At 45.1% G+C, this 14213-nt stretch overlaps 1 long non-coding RNA gene across 1 annotated transcript; it reads right to left on the bottom strand.

The window, feature by feature from the left end:
* Positions 1–599: 599 nt before the first annotated feature.
* LOC127060998 (uncharacterized) lies at positions 600–10615 on the bottom strand. The gene is made up of 3 exons (XR_007780366.1): positions 9159–10615; positions 8583–8747; positions 600–913 (listed from the first exon to the last, which is right to left on the bottom strand). It is a non-coding gene; the product is annotated as an uncharacterized LOC127060998 (long non-coding RNA).
* Positions 10616–14213: the final 3598 nt, after the last annotated feature.

Below are 14213 nucleotides of genomic sequence, written 5' to 3'. Positions count from 1 at the left end.
CAGGATGTCATACAGAGAAGTCAGGAGGGGAAACCTAAACAGGAGTCCCTGCAACATCAAAAGCTCTTGGGAATGTTTAAATAATGTATAAGGTAATGAATATGCATGTAACCCCAGCAACGTAACCTATATAGAGAACACGATTTTAAGCTTTTTGGGTGCTCTTTGGCCATTCATCAACAGCACCCCAGTGCTGGAAATATTGTCCTTCTTTTATCATATTATTAAACTTTAAAATATTCTAAGGAGTGAACTCCATTTTTCACAATACATAAAAGTTTTGATTGGGCAAGGCCAGCCTGATTGGCAAATCCTTTGGTGTTGACTAACCAGGTGCCCTTCGCTAAATGTGTATCCCACTTAGTCATCCACAGTCCATTACATCATTTGATCTTTACAGAGGCTAGTGCATAATAGGGAATGTGATACACCCACTCAATACCATGGTCTTTGGCCCAGGTGTCTAAGACATTGTTTCAGAAATGAGTACCATTGTCTCATTGTGAAAAACAAGGTTCACTTTCCTGGTAAAATTTAAAAAGTGTAATAAAAACAGTAGGAGACAGAACTAAAGCAAAGGGTTAAAAACAGCCGGGGGGGGGGGGGGGGGGGTGCTTGGCATTCAGCCAAGAGCACACTTATCTTCGGGGATACCCCTTAAATACCTTTTCTCTTACGTCAGCCTGTTGCATATTCATAGACCCTTTTGAGTAGTAAACTTTTCCCCCAAGCTAGTTTGCATGTTCCAAGAACTGTTAAGCATATCTTCTTGGGTCCACCTTTTTAGAGCATGTATATTCCTTGGTTGTGGTTTTAGTCCTTTTTTATCACCTCCAGTTTTTGGGCCTTGGTCCACGCTGTCTTCAGACGGTAAGTGCTGATAGTTGGCATATCTGTAGCAGGCGTCCTCATCCTATGTTCATTGGATGTTATCCCATCCAAGCAGGTATTTTAACACAAGCATACTTATATCAGCTATTTCACTAAGCTTAATTAACAACAGAAATAAAAACTATATCTTTATAACAAAGTTATTTTAACATCAGACATATAAAATCCATTGTAATATTTGAGAAAAGCCAATATTATAATATGTATCTATAACAATCCTCCCTCTTATTCTTTATAAATCATTTGGCTTGAACAATATTTCTTGTCCACTTGCATTCTGTGAACTATGCTGGTAATTAGTCGAATAAAACAGGGGATTAAACAAGGAAGAAATATCAAAATAGTTGTAACACATAAAAGGAAGAAGCCTAATTTCTTCCACCAATCTATCTCCAATACATTACCCCACCAGCTAGGTTTTTAACATTGGTTCCCACTCTTGGACCAGTACCTGGGTTATTTTTTTGATAGCTTTTGCTTTTTCCAGGATGACATCCCTGTTGTCATCTATTTTCAACAATCTGATATATTAAACTTTCCACAAACACCCCCTTCTTTAGCCAATAAATAATCTAAAGCAAACCTATTCTGATGCACTACAGTTTTTGTTCAGCTTTTGGTGACTTGATATTAATTCCAATGCCTGAGCACCTTTGTTTGTTATCATCTCTATAACTGCTTGGAGTCTTATAATATGATTCAGCATATAACTTGGGGCTAATACAGAGTTAGATTGTTGTGCTGGTTTTACCTTTTTCTTTACCAATTGTTCTTTTACCGAACCTTGGACTATATCCCTGAGGTCAAATGTGAAACAAATCCATCTCTCTTCTTTTGGACATTCAATTCCCAGTCTATTACCACTTTTTCCTAGGTTTCTTGCAATCCAATATTTTTTCCCATTTTGCCTACAGGTACTTAGTTTGGATGGGTTATGACAGTGACTGTTGACATGGGTATGTGTAATAAAAGAGGAACTTTGGTTTCTTTCCATGTAATGCTTTTGGTAGCATTTGTGGCACGATTTTACCAGTATCCCGAAAGGGAAAAGACAACAAATGAGTGATAGAAAAAGAAATAACAGAGGTCCGGCATGGGTTATATCCCCACCTCCCCTGCCTTATGAATTTGCAACCCATAGCAGGTGTATATGATCTTCTCAGTGGCGAGTACAGTGGCCAACCTAAGCTTGCCCTCTATATTCTTGTCCCTTCCTTTTTACTAATTTCCAGGCAAATAGTTTTTGACACTCCTTAACTGTAGTATCCCACTGTGAGAAATGACTGCTCACTTAAAATTTTTTAAAAGGTTTATTAAACCTCAACAAAAATACAACAGATAGACTAAATAAGGAAAAACAGGCCTGGGAGCCTCCCTCATAACTGCCTACCACGTGTCTGGCTCCTCTTCAAGATGAATGCTTTGCCTTTTATTTCTCTAGCCCCTCCTAGAGCCTTGTCTGTCAACTCCTTCCTTGCTGTCCAGTGGTAGAGGTAGAGGTCACTTTCTTGCATTCTGATTGGAGGTCAGGAGCTGCCATAGTAACAACCCACCTTTCCAAATGCCCGGATTACCAAGACCATCCCATGATAACACATACTGGGGGGGAGCACATTGTAATAACATAATTATACATTTATAAAACTCCTTTTTAACAGAGATATAATGTTCACCCCTTAATTGTGAGAGCCAAACATTTACTCATCGGTAACAAACCCCCCTTTTTTTCTTTTTATAAGTCATTCGGCTTGAACAATTAACCCGTTTCTTCAATTCTGATTATTTACTCTCACTTCTCAGAAATAAAAAATTTGAATGAGTCATGGTAGCATCCCTGGATGTGGGTAAGGACAGAGGGAACAGTGACAATCTCAGGTTCTCTTAAGGCCCACATTGATTAATTGGTTGAAGCAGAGAAAAAGGATTCTTAGCAGTCCGGTATAGCTTTTTACTCCCATCTACCATGTCTATGGGGTTGCTACCCATAGCAGGCATATCTTAGTGGCGAGTAGAGAGGCCAATTCGGTCTTGCCCTCCAGTCCTTGTTGTTAATTACACCAGTATTGGGTGTTGAATGGAAAAGATAGCTGAGGAATGATAGAGGTCTGGTATGGCCTTTTTGCCCCCACCTTACCATGCCTACGGGATTGTTGCCTGCAGCAGGGCTGTAGAATCTTCTCAGTGATGAACACAGGGATCAACCCAGTCTTGCCCTCTACTTCTTGTCTTTCCAAGCATACCACCCCAGCACCTCTTAAGGTTCTCTGTGTACGTCCCCTCAACAGATGCTTGCGAGCAAGACTGTTGTGTTGTGTTAAGTTGTTCTGTTCCCCTCTCAGTTTGTATGTTGGATTGTTCTGTTTCCCCCCCTTAGTTGCAATGGTTCAAGCCTGGTTCATTCTGCCCTCCTCCCCACTGCCTGTCATCCCTGCTCCCCCCCCCCCGCCCCAGCCTTATGAATCCTTTCTTTGATCCCTCCTTGGTGCCCTGCCTGTCACTTGGCACTCCCTCCCTTCCCTCTACAAACTTCTAGCTGGAGCGTCGAGTGATTGGATCAGGGACCAGGACCCCTCCCTCAATGTATTCCCGTTGGTCTGTTCCTAATGTCAATCCCCTGCGTCCCACTCCCCTCTGGTTTCCCATTCATCCAGAGGTGGTTTCCTCCCCTGTTTCCCCTGCCCCCTTAAAAGCTGCTGCATTTCTGGGGTCGGGGCTCCAACCGGGAAAATTTATTAGAGCCATTAAAGCCTGATTGTACCCTTGGCTGGAGTCAGCTCTCTTTTTCTGTTGGCTGTTGCTGCGAGCCCCGTCCGATGCAGGAAGCTGCCTTCACAATAGCGTGGGGCTGTATTCCTAGGTGCTGTCTCGGGTGTGACCCGAGAGTGCTTCTGCTGCAAGCAGTGTGCTGGTTGCTTGCCGGGCGAAAGGGGAGGACAAGCCTCCCCCCGACAGCTTGCTGCTTCACAAGACAATTACATCAGTGGCAGGTATGGTTCAAATTCCCCAGCTAAAGAATAAAACAGTCCTTAAGCTGGCTGGTGGGAGCTTGATTTCATTTTTTTTTTCTTCAAACTTTTTGGTTATCTCTCAGTCTCTGCTTGAGAGTTGCACAGCCAATTCAGTGGTTGACAGTACCTGAAAGGGACCTCCCCATTGAGGGGTTGAAAGCTGGTCTTTCTATAAAGCTTTAAACCCTTCCCCTTTTGCACCCGCTACCTGCATGGTATTTTGACTCTTCCCATATCCCTGTGGATGTGACAGCCTGGTCAGAGAGCGAGAAAGCGAGATAAGTTTTCTTACAGCGGACTTGTGAGACTTCTAGGGACTTGTAGAGAAACAATGATAACTTGTTATTATAAACAACCTGCAGGTGGTGTTTTCCTATTCTCTGTTTTTCTGTTCTTCTCAAGGATTGTTTGTGAGAAAGGTGTTTTTGTTAATTAGCCAGTCAAGTGGAATGTATTGGAACTATCTATAAAAAGAGAAGAGTTTTTTGCATTAAAGCAGCTGTTGTGCAAACCAGCCTTCTTGGAGTCTGTGCCGCTTTCTTACTCAACAGCGACATATCCCCTTTTAATCCTATAAACAGAAGTTGTTTGTTCTTTTTTTTTTTGGTTGATTTTTTTTTAAATTCCCATTCTTCTTCTTGAGGACTTATTTTATTAAGGGTTACTGATGATATTTTGTCCTCAGGAGGTAGAGCCCTTGACATATATAGTCTTCTATCTCCCCTCTTTGCTCGTTCTTAAAAATCCTCAGGTCCTCTTCCCCTTGAGGGCAATTCCTTTTGAAATGTCCATTTTCCTTACAATAAAAACAAATTTGTCCTTCTCCAACGGCAGTTAACATTACTTTGGCTTTTTCCTTTGCTTTCTCTTCATCTCTCCTGACATATACTTTCTGTGCTTAAGAGATCTTCCAATTCCCTTTCTTGCCAATTGTCTAATTTCTCCAATTTTCTCCGTATGTCTAGCCACACATGGGTGACAAAACATGTTTTTAGTAAGATCTGTCCGGCTGTTGTTTCAGGGTTGATACCTGAATATTGCCTCATATTTTTCCTCATTCTTTCTAGCCACTCTTTTGGGGTTTCTGCTCTCTTTTGTTGTTCATCAAATGCTTTGTGAACATTTTGGCCCCGTGGGGCCAGTTCTTTAATATCCCTTATAATTAATGTTCTATACTCCTCCATGTTTTGCCTTCCCCCAGTGCTGTTGTGGATACAACTAGGGCACGCTGTGGGCATTTTCAGATCCCCAGGAAGTTCTTGTATTTGTTGTCTTGCCCATATCTGTATCCCAGCCGCCCCGATCATCTGTCTTTCCTCTGGTGTAAATGACATGGCCATTATTGATTGCATTTCTTCCCACGTATATTGTAAATCAACAGCAACTCTGACATTGGCGAGGGAGAGAGAATGATGCACCTGACTTCATCATCAGAAAGCTAATGAATTACTTTATTATACTATACTGTGTACATTGTATCTAAACTGAATCTGCCAAGCACTCACTCTTGCTCACAACTGCACAGAACTGCACTCATCTCTGATTGTCTCGTGACTGTCCCGTGACAGTCCCACACACATGCACTTCTTGGCCCTGATAGGCCAAGGGAACAAAACATCCTCACTTTGGGTAAACAATCTCCATATTGCATTCTACTTTAGCACAACACAGGCACAGCAAGCGAGATAAGAATTGTGTTTTCCTTCTTCTCTGCTTGTCTCACAGTTTCTCTCTGTTCAGAGGGCATGTGAATACCACACATGTATAAATATTGGGGCCTTGAAATTGGTCTAATTGTTCTGCCAGTCCAATGGGGTCCTCTAATAATCCTTTAAATTCCTTTTTGAACATTCTCACATCAGAGGAACTGAGAGGTACGGTTACAAATTCAATTCCTCCCTGCACACCATGAGGGGTACTTCCCTCATGGGATATAATCCTGTGGCTTGGTTCCCATCCCCTGATCTGCTTTCCTCCCATTGTGTCACTGTTTCTGGTGTTTTGGCTAGACCAATCAGAGGGTAGGGGACATGCCGTTTAGGCTACTGGAGGTGCAGGGGTCAAGTGTTCTAATGATTCCCATTATTTATTTTCTGACACCTTTAACACGCTCGCCCTCGAGGGTAAAATCTCCACTTCCCAGCAGGTAGCATAGTCACTCTCTTCCTGATTAAATGCTTTCTTACATACATGTTGAATCCCTGTCATATCCATCCTTCATCTGATCCATATCTTGGCCAGTATACATGATCACTCCTAATTTCCCTTCTAGTCCATTCTACCATGCAGTACTGAATAATTTTGCTCGTGTCCTTATCTCTAGTTTTGGGGTCATATTTCCACCGGGCTAATTTCCTTCCTAGTGGACTATCTGGGGGTATGCCCATTGGTTCCTCTTCAATTTCTGCCTCTTCCTTTGGGGATTTGCTACTCACCCATAGTCCCATCCTGACCGGCAGATCACAGGTCTTCCCCTCACAGAGCCTGCCTCTACAACCACAGTCCCTCCCGACAGAGCCTGCCTCTCCCAACCAGCCAATCATACAATCTCCCAGCAGGGCCCACCTCTCTAAGAAGGGAGAGGGAAATAGAAACAAGAAAGGAGGCTAGAGAAGTGTCTTGGTTCAGGGCAAATTTGCAAGAGAACCCCCAGAGGGTTTACAATAGAAAAAGCAGATTAAATTGGCCCCTGTCTCAACTGGTTTGGGGAAAAATACCTCTTTGGAGAAAAGTGGAAAAACTGTTTATGAAACAACAAAATCTAAACAATGTTAAACAATAAAACCTCTTGCTGCTCCAAAAGAGATGACAAACTCAGAAAAGTCCTCTTCTTGGGTTGCAGCTCAGCTCACTCAGTCTCTTATCAGTCCTTCTGGAGCTGGAAGTGTCATGGCCCAGGCCTGGCCCGGTGGGCCACAGGTGTGAGCTGCCGGTGCTCTTCTGGGTGTTCAGTCTTGAGCAGGTTTAAACAGGTCCAAAGAAAAGGGGAAAAAAACCTCCTACAGTCTAGGGAACTTCTTTGCCTCAGCTAGCTAAAAGTAACTAAAACAAAGGAGAGCTCTCTCCCGCTGTCTGTCTATCTGCAGACAACACAGTCCAGTGTTGTAGTGTGTTTTTATACTTTGTAATACTTTGAAGTAGTTTTGTTTTATGTATCCCCATAGTTTTCCCAAATAGCTTACCCCAAATTGTACCTCCTTCCCTTTACCTATGTAATTCCTCTTCTTTGATGAGATTATCCCCTAATCCCCACCCTGGCTCTCTGTCAATCACCCAGCATCCCATCCCCTTCATCTAGAAGCTTTGGTCCAAGACATTGAGCGATTAGCCAGCGGCCAGGGGTCAGCCCGCCGAGACTTGCCCTATACGCTGTCCTAAGTGTCTATCCCGCAGTACCCATCCCTTAGGGTCATTTATTGGTTAGTAAAATGTTATCTACTTTTGGTTTCCACCTCCCTTTATATGTAACCTTGGCACAACTCCCGGGGCTCTCAGCAGGAGGCCCCCTGAGGTGTAGGAGCTCCCCAGAGCTCCTGAATAAAACCTTGGATTAACCCCTGCTAAGAGTCAGCCCTTTTCTTCCACCGATGTCTCTGGTGTCCCCTCTGCTGCAAAGGCAACTGGCCTAGCTGCCCTCAGCACCCTCAGGGCACGAGAGAGTGTCTCCCAGCAGTCGGCAGTGTCAGGGTCGCTCCCCCCGGTGTCTGCTGACTCGGGCCTGACCGGGGGTTCCTGAGAGGCTCTCAGGGGGACAGAGACAGTCCAGGAGCAGGAATCTGGAGGAGTGAGTGCAGTGTCTGAAAACAAACTGCGCGCTTCTTCTCTCCCCCCTTTCACTCTCTGGAACAAGTCTTAAAGGTGCAAAACTTATTATTCAGCATAAACAGAACAGATGATTGGGTATAAAAGCATGTCCTAGGGTGACGTTAGGATGCTTGTATCCTCATTCATGTGTGTTATTTATGCTGGATATTATGTTCTGTGCCTTCAAGACTGGCTTTGCAGAGTGAAAGTTTTGTTTTGGGCCTCATATCAGCCACTCCCCCACAGCCAGCGGGACATACAGACAACAGGACAATACATAGTGCTGTTTTTGCTTTTTGCCCTGCTTTTCGCTTTGCTCTTGCTTCTGCTTGCTCTTGCTTTCTGCTTCTTCTCATTAGTTAGTTTAGCTAAACAGTCCAAATTTCTTCCTGGACTGTTTCTGCTTTCTTTTTTGGATCTACCCGAACCTGCTCCGGACTGGGATCTGGGAAACACCGAGAGTTTGCACCTTGAGGCTGCAGCAGCTGCCCCAGCACCGGAGGGACTGATAACAGAGCAACCACCCCAGGAGAGACTTTCTGAATTTATCAAATTTTTCAGAGCAGTGGAAGAGTGGTGTAATCCGGTATCGTTCCTTTTGTGTGCTGGGGGATTCTGTGCCTGTTAAATAAACAGGTTCTTTCCACCTCTCTCCGAGGAATTCTTCCCGAACCAGTTGGGGGGAGGCGCCGTGGGGGTTTGCTTTCTGGAGGGGCCCCCTTTTTGGGGATTCTCTCCCAATTTTGCCCTAAACCAGGACAAAGCATCATATAGTCAGCCCAGGACAAGAAGGAAAGTAGAGAGAGAAGAAAAAAAGAAAATGAAAGAGAAAAAAGAGAGAAGGAGAAGAAGAAAAGAAAAAATCCCCCAACATTTTACCTCTCTTCCGAAAAGTAAAAACTCGCCTGCGATCCAGGGACCTCCGTATAACCGGATTGGTCCCTGCCGTTCCTCTCCTCCTCGGCTCTTTGTTTTGGTCCCACAGCCTTGCGCCGGCGGGTGTCCTAGGGAAGCCGGTCCGCGACCGGCCCGGCCCGCCCCCGACTCAGAAAGAGAAAAACAAAAAGTAAAAAGAGAGAAAGAAGAGGAAAAAAACCCCTTGCTTTCCCCCTGGCAGGCTGGAACAAATAAAAAACCACTCCATCTGCAGTCTAGAAACCCCCGCGCGACTGGGTCTGCCCTTCTACTCTTTTTCCAGCCGGGGTCTCGCACCCCGGTGCTTTTCGGCACCCATGGGCAACCGCCGAAAGACCTCCCTCCCTTGGGCTCCGACGGCCCTTCTCTGCCGACCCGGGCCGCACCGCGCCCCTTCCCCGCCCCGCCCCCCCCAGGGCCGCTGCCGCTCCCTATGAACCTCCCCCACGCGGGCTCCTGCGACCCCACTCCGCCGACCCGGGCCGCACCAAGACCTCGGCGCCGCCGCCGCTCCCGGCCCTCCCGCGCTTGGGCTCACACCGAAACCGAGCTGCGCCGAGACGCCGAAAAACTTCCCCCACGTGGGCTCCCTTGGCCCCGCTCTGCCGAGTTTGAGCCGCGTAGGGACCTCGGCGCTACCGCAGCTAGCACCCACGTGGCCTCCTGAGGCCGCCTCCGAGACGCTGCCGTCCATACCAGCGCAGTGAACCACCCCCCCGCCCCAAATCCAGTGGCTCTCGACCTGGCACCCCGAGATGTTCTTGAGTACCCCAAGTCCCGCAACTCTTACACACACTCCAAGCACACTCTCGGACTCTCACACGCATCCAAATATTCACGTTTTTTGTCTGTTTTTTCTTCCCCCTTTTCTTTTTCGTTATTTAGTCCTCTGCTGTCCCCAGGGAGGAAAACTGCACTCACCGGTGGTCACAGGAGAACTCGAATGAGCTGCCGAAATTGGCAGGGTGCACCTCTCTTTTGAAATCTCCTACGGGCATGGAGAGAAGGTTCTTATCCTGGTTTACGAGGATTCAAATTGTGAGAAAGGACTGCTCACTGTGAAAAGTGTTTTTGTGATTCATGTCAACTGGCAATGGAATCAGCAAATACTTATATCTGCTGTGTCAAAAGTAGATGCATTCTCTGGGATAACTACAAAGAACAGTTTTGAAATTTTCTGACCAAATAGCCAAATAAAGCATTGAAATAGAAAAAGTATAACAGAGTAAAAGAAATGAGGTAGCAAGACAACTGATGCTTAGAATAAAATAGAGGAAGTTGTGGTAAAGCTAAGAGATATTGCAACAAAATGACTAAATGCTTATGTATAATAAAAAGTGTGAAAAATGCGTATTTTATGATTGGCTTTTCACAAATATTGAAATGAATATTATATGTGTTGTGTTAGAAAGTAATGCTGTATTAATTCTCTTCAGTAGTGTGTTAAATATAGTTTTAGGTTATAACAATTGTTAAAATAGAAACTATGCTATGTAGGATACTTTTTTTAAAGAAAGGATTTGCAGCGAGATAGCAGCCACAGGACACCTAAATCTTTCAGAGAAAAAGAATTTATTGCTCCCTTATCAGAAGAAACAAACTTCTTCCTGCCTCGAAGGCGCTGTGTTAGGATTAGGAGGAAGAAGTTGACGATGACCAGGCCGAATCCTGTGTTTGAATGGAATTTATGCATCATGCATGAAGTGTATGAATATGCAACAGGCTGTTGTTTTTAAGGGTTAATCCTTAGTTAACGGGTGTCTCTTTTAGGGCTTGTGCTGCCCGGAAAAAGGTACCCGGATGTCCGTAACTCTTTGTTTTTATTGTCACGTATTGTCTGAATTCAAATCGTCTAAATTATTATTACTCTAATTGTATTACTATTTTTATAACTATTTTATTACTATTAAATATTTAAAAATTTATAAAACAAGTGATTGGTGTTTTTGACAATTGGTAGCAGAGGATTATTAACACACCTCGCTGGTGGTGCTTTAGGAGAGTCAGAGTGGGGAGGCGCGCCCTGCCCGATTTGGCAGCCTCGCTCTGTTTCCCCTGGACAGGATATGATCGGTGGACAAAAGGAGGCAATAAAACAAAGAGAAGGGAAAAAGGCTCCCTAAAACCGCGGTAATTGCCCCCCTAAGACAGTAGTGCGCACGAAGAACCCGGGAAGGAAAAGGGATTGGTAAGTATTTCTCGGGGGGCAGTGGGGGAGATGAATGTGTGTGAATGAGAGGCGGGCTGGTTGTCCCAGACCTGCCAAGTGAGTGCAGAGTCTCCCATGCTGCGTTTCCGACTTTTCGCGAGAAAAGCGGCCAGTAAAGAGACGAAGCGAGTGATAAGAGGAGTGAAAGAATCCCCCGGGGTAACTGGGACTGGGTCTCAGGGAGGGGTTGGACCCCTCGGAAGTAGGGAGCAAGGTTTCCTAGCCCAATCCACTAGGAAACGAAACAGGAGGGGCCCCTAAAAACCTGCGGGATTGAGGGATTTAAATTCCAATAGCATCCAAGAGCAGGGTTGAGCAGAATTCTGCCGGAGTGAGGATATATGAGGATATACCCAAGAGCATCCAGGCTTGGACCACACAGCTAGATTGAGGGGTGAAAATTTTGCCCAACAGCATCCGGGGTTGGACCACACAGCTAGATTGAGGGATAAAAAAAAAAACTGTCCTAAGAACATCCGGGGTTGGACAACACAGCCAAAATAAATGCCTAGCATCTGTAGTTGTACCACACCGCTGGCTTAAGGGACAGAAAATGCCCAGGGGGATCTGGGGTTGAACAACACAGCTGGATTGAGGGAAAATACCCAACAGGATCTGGGGTTGGACAGCGCGGCAGGATTGAGGGAAAAATACCCAAGAGTATCTGGGGTTGGACAACACTGCTGGATGAAGGGATATCCAATGGCACTGGGACTGTCCAGAAGCACCTAAACTTGTAATAGGTGATGTGAAAGTAAAAGGTACCTTATTTTTGTCTTGTTGTGTGTGTGAGAGTGAGTTACACACAAAGCCTCAACTTCCCAGGCGGGTGGGAAGGGGAGGGCAGTTGTCCCGCAAATCAGGCTAGTGTCCTCGGGCAGGTGGGGACTCTGTGGCCAAAGGGCGTATGTGACCTGCAAACTAGGCTAGTGTTCCCCAGGCGTGTGAGGGGGCCGTAGCTGATGAGTGTGAGTGACACGCAGACAGCCTCACAGGTGAACGGGAACCAGAGGCGACCAGAGTCATGGCCATTCCAGGAGGCCCGGAGATACTGAGACCTGGAGGCCAACCGCAAGGCGAGGGGTGCTACAGGGACCGTGATTTTTGCGGTGAAAGATCCACTTTGTGTCTTGAGGCTGTGAAAGAATGTGTGAAGGTGAATGGGAAATAAAAGTAAGTGAATGTAGACAAATGAAAGTATAAGTAATGTGAATGTAGATCGGATTTTAAGCTTTTACCCTCCTTGGAGGGAGGTGTATTTTATTGCAAAGTAGTGTGGGAAAAGGTTTGTTTTGGGTGAATTGAAAGAAAGTAAGTAAGTGATTAAAAGAAAATTGGTATTTAGGCTGTTAGTGAAAGTGAGAAACAGAGGCAGGGGATGCATAGATAAGATCTTGAAAATGGAACAGAAAACCAGTAAGCTGGATAGAGGAAAAAGGGGACTAAAAGCATACTAGAAGAGATACCCCAAAACAGGCCTTTGGGAGTTATGTCAGCAAACAGAAATACAACTCCTTGCAAAATACAGGGTATGCAGAAGTTGATGAGAAAAAAACATGCAAACTATAGAAAAAGGGAAATTAACCAATTAACCTTAAACTAGAAGGCTCAAGACTTGTGAATTATATACGTTAAAAAGAGCAGTTAGGCAATATCTACACACAAACAGAAGGGAATTATATTGATTCAAGGTATGCCTTTAGAGCAGCCCATACCTTAAGAGAAATTACCTAAGAGAGATAGCTATAGTACGTATTAGGGACACCAAAAGGTATAAAGACCCTAGCAAATAGGAGGAACTATTTTGGCAGATCAGGAAGCTAAAGATGCAGCAGAAAATAGAGCTGAAAGAGTTAATATTAACTCCAAATGAGGAAAAATTGGAAATTCCAAGGTTTAGGGAAGCAAAAAAAAAAAAAAAAAAAAAAAAATTAAGATAGGTGATGAATAATTGGGGAGGAATGGAAAAAATCTTGATGGAGGACAATTAGATACTAAAATGCTTACTAGGGAACAGTAAAGACATGTATCAAAAAGCCCAGTGGGATACTCAGGCCTTGTGTGATTTTTTTAAGGAACTACGGGTGCATTAGGATGTTTTGTGTCGAAAAACAAGTAACTGAAAAATGTACAATTTGCCAGAGGATGAATAAAAAGGTGATGAGAAAAACCACATGAGAAGGTCGTGAGTTAGCTCGTCGACCATTTCAAAGTATCCAAGCAGAAGTTTAGCTTTGTTAAGCTCTGGATTTATTTGTAAAAACCCGTTTAAACCAGAAGAAAAGGAATATACCACATGCTGGGGGGGAAGATTCTAAGAAAATAACATCTTTAAAGAGTAATAAAAGAGAAACATTGAAAGAAAAAGGCTCGGAACAAAAGATTACCTCATCCATTCCCGTTTGTTTCCCCACTCGTTCGCGGCTGCACCACCCCCCCCCCGCCCCAGCCCTTGTGCCGGCTCCGGCACAGTCCGTGTGCCCCGTCTGTCCCATCCCCGGCTGCCCTGACTCGGGTCGCCTACCGCCGCTGCAGCCGGGGTCTCTCGCCGGGTTTGTCTCTGCCGGATCAGCCACCATTGGCCCTGCGGGGCAATCCGCGCTCCAGCTCGGTCTGCACCGGAACACCCCTCAGGCGATCCCGCCTGCAGACCCCGCCTGCGGAAAACCGAGACCCAGAGCTAAGCCGAGTCCCACCCGTCCTGCCCCGAGCTCCGTTCCCTTGTAAGCACCGCTCCGGCTGGTCAGGGGAGCTCTCTAAAGGAATCACCTCTCGAAACACTGAAAGTTCAGTTAAAAGAAAGCCCTCTCCTGATTCTTTCTAAAAAAACCGGAGAAAGGCTATAGAAGATAAAAATCCAAAAATAATGGGATATCGGGATTGCTCTATTTCCATTAAGAGAGGTTCCCATAGGAGGGGGCGTGTCGCTATAGAGCACGACACGGTACAAAAGTACTCGACTCCATCAAAAGGTGCAAGAGAGAGATTTATTATTTGCAACGTTGCTTTTATACTTTTAAAGACAGTTATACCCAGCCAACATACACATTCAGTGTCCATTGGTCATATCAGAGAAACAAAGTTCCCAGTAGGTGATCGGGAGCCACGTCACTTTGTAAGCTAGCCAGAGTCCATATCTCTTAGCTTTCTCTCCTTTATCTTGTCTCCATGGTGACAACCTTGGTCTTCCTTCAGAAGAGATATGGGGCTTCTCCTTTTCTTCAGGAGGCCTTTGCTAGCCCACGAAAACAGCACAGAATATCTTTCCTACAATTCCCCCTTTTTGTATTTGACCAGCAAATACAACTGCTAAGGACTTATGCAGGGCCCTTGCAAAAATTCAAGCAGATGGAGTATCCATTCTTCATTCACTTACAGATAACCAA

The sequence above is a fragment of the Serinus canaria genome, chromosome W (assembly GCF_022539315.1).
Source record: "Serinus canaria isolate serCan28SL12 chromosome W, serCan2020, whole genome shotgun sequence".
Classification (NCBI taxonomy): domain Eukaryota; kingdom Metazoa; phylum Chordata; class Aves; order Passeriformes; family Fringillidae; genus Serinus; species Serinus canaria.
The sequence above is the reverse complement of the archived record's forward strand: the minus strand, read 5'-3'. Positions and strand labels throughout refer to the sequence as shown.